This window comes from Bison bison, unplaced genomic scaffold (assembly GCF_000754665.1).
Source record: "Bison bison bison isolate TAMUID 2011002044 unplaced genomic scaffold, Bison_UMD1.0 scf7180017864209, whole genome shotgun sequence".
Lineage (NCBI taxonomy): Eukaryota > Metazoa > Chordata > Mammalia > Artiodactyla > Bovidae > Bison > Bison bison.
Window position 1 is genome coordinate 1,385,154 of NW_011494781.1, and position 2,530 is coordinate 1,387,683.

General features: G+C 47.7%; 1 protein-coding gene across 3 annotated transcripts in view; it reads left to right on the top strand.

The window, feature by feature from the left end:
* Nucleotides 1–2,530, top strand: part of SEMA4D (sema domain, immunoglobulin domain (Ig), transmembrane domain (TM) and short cytoplasmic domain, (semaphorin) 4D) — a 76,182-nt gene that overhangs the window by 23,940 nt on the left and 49,712 nt on the right. The gene's annotated exons all lie outside the window — the stretch shown is intronic.

Consider the following 2,530-nt stretch of genomic DNA (forward strand, 5'->3'; position numbering starts at 1 on the left):
TGAGGGAGTAGTAGGGAGGTGGAGGGGCTGGGGGAGTAGCTGAGGGGAGTGGAGAGGCTGAGGGAGCAGCTGAGGAGAGGGGTAGTGACTTGTTCTAGGTCACACAGCTGAGAAGTGGCAGCACCTAGACCTGAACCTGGGCAAGCTTGCCTCAGAGTCTACACTCTGGCCCCCACACTTTGCTGCCTTCCCTGTTAGGGGGAGAATAAACATGAGCTGAATTAAGGCATTCAGTTGCCTTGAAAGAAGTACAAAAAATGCTGTAGATGTTGATTGTGTTTAATAGCATAGAAAATACGCCTTTTCAAAAATAGCTTAACTAATAGAAAACTGACCTGGAGAAGGAAATGGCAGTCCACTCCAGCACTCTCGCCTGGAAAATCCCATGGAAGGAGGAGCCTGATAGGCTACAGTCCATGGGGTCGCAAAGAGTCTGACAAGACTGAGCGACTTCACTCACTTCACTCAATAGAAAACTGAGAAGTGAGTCAAATGAATATAAGTCATGCAGGTTATGTGCAGTATTTCCCAGTAGAAGGAAACAAACGTGGTGAATAAGTTCTGAGCCTGTTTCCTGCCCCACCCCCTTCGCCCCCTCCCCCGTGTGTGTGAAGGGCAGAGCCTTAGGACCTTTTCCCGGTGTTCTCTGTGTGGCCCCTGACCTCTGCAGATAGACTCTGCATTCTAGAAAGAAAGCCTTCTTGATAAAACAATCAGTCTTTAAAAGTGAATTTTAAGTAAGAAATTGACAAACGATCTGAATATCCAGCATTATCATATTTAACCATACAACAGTGCTGGGGAGCCCTGCCACGCGGAGGATGAGGCACAGTTCCTGCTGGGCCGCTCTCTCCTCCCCTCCCCGCTTCCCTCCTCCCTCCTCTCCCCTCTCCTCCTCCCACCTGGCAGCCTGACTGCCCACAGGTCCCTTGTTCTTCACTGAGTTCCAGGTCTCTGTTCCTCTTGCTGCCTGCCAGCCAGCCTGTCCCTCCCACTTCCCAGGGTACTTCAGCTGAGGCTGGGATCTGGGGCACTCACCTGCACGGAAATGCTGTCCTCTGTCTGAGTTTTCTTAGGCTAAACAGTGCCAACAAAATGTCCAAAACGCCGGAGAGGCTAGAGATGATGTCAGGTCTGCTACTGTTCTTGAAAACTTCCATTTTGATGAAGTGCATTTAGTAAATTTCAAAAAGGGAATCATGTTTTTAATAGTTAAAATAACTTGTGTTTTTTGAAATTGCCATAAATGTTTTCTCCAACTTTAATTTTCCAATATCTCACATTTAATACATTTTACTTTTAGTATCAGATTTAAAATATTTTAATTAGGAAAGCATGTGGTAAGAATTCAAATAGTCCTGAAGAATGCTGCTACTGCTGCTAAGTCGCTTCAGTCGTGTCCAACTCTGTGCCACCCCATAGACAGGCAGCCCACCAGTCTCCCCTGTCCCTGGGATTCTCCAGGCAAGAACACTGGAGTGGGTTGCCATTTCCTTCTCCAATGCGTGAAAGTGAAAAGTGAAAGTGAAGTCGCTCAGTCTGTCCCACTCCCAGCGACCCCATGGACTGCAGCCTTCCAGGCTCCTCCGTCCATGGGATTTTCCAGGCAAGAGTACTTGAGTGGGGTGCCATTGCCGTCTCTGAGTACTGAAGAATACACATCATCAAAAATGAAATACAGCCAGAACTTCCCCGGTGGTCCAGTGGCTAAGACTCTGCACTCCCAGTGCAGGAGGCCTGGGTTCAACCCCTGGTCAGGGAACTAGATCCCACATGCTTACAGCTAAGACTGGGATGCTGCTGCTAAGTCGCTTCAGTTATGTCTGACTCTGTGCGACCCCATAGACGGCAGTCCACCAGGCTCCTCCGTCCCTGGGATTCTCCAGGCAAAACATAGCCAAACAAATAAAATATTTTTTCTAGAAAATGAAATACACCCCTGCTTCAGGCTAGAGTCTCTTTCTAGTCTCTCACTGCCAGCTGATCTTGATTAAATGCTGATCTAATCAGATAGTTTTGAGTAAACTATGTACATGTGCACTTGGTCACGTACCCTGTGTCTGCACAAATAGCATATATCACACTGTTGGGAACCTTAAGGTTTTACTGAACTAAGCATCTTGAACATCGTTTCATCCCTGTGACCACTTTATTTTTGAACAGCTGTACATCCTGTAGGTGTGCCATAGCTCATACACAAATCAGCTTACACACATGTAGTGTATGTGCATATGCACGTTTATACACGCAAACACATACATATATGCACACATGCATATAAACCGATGGACCATGGACTCCTGGGTATTTCCAGAGTTTTCCTGTCAGCAGTCTCGTACTTGGGCATCTTGTGCACGTGGGGGTGTGCCCAGCTGAATTCCAGGCAGAAAACTGCTGGGTCAGAGGGCCTGGACCTGGAATCTTGGCAGGTGTCACCTATTAGTTAACTGCTGAGGCAAGGGGCCTTCAGAAGGTGAGGTCACGTTGGCAGAGTGTAGGCAAGATGCATGCAAGACAAAGACCCCCTTCA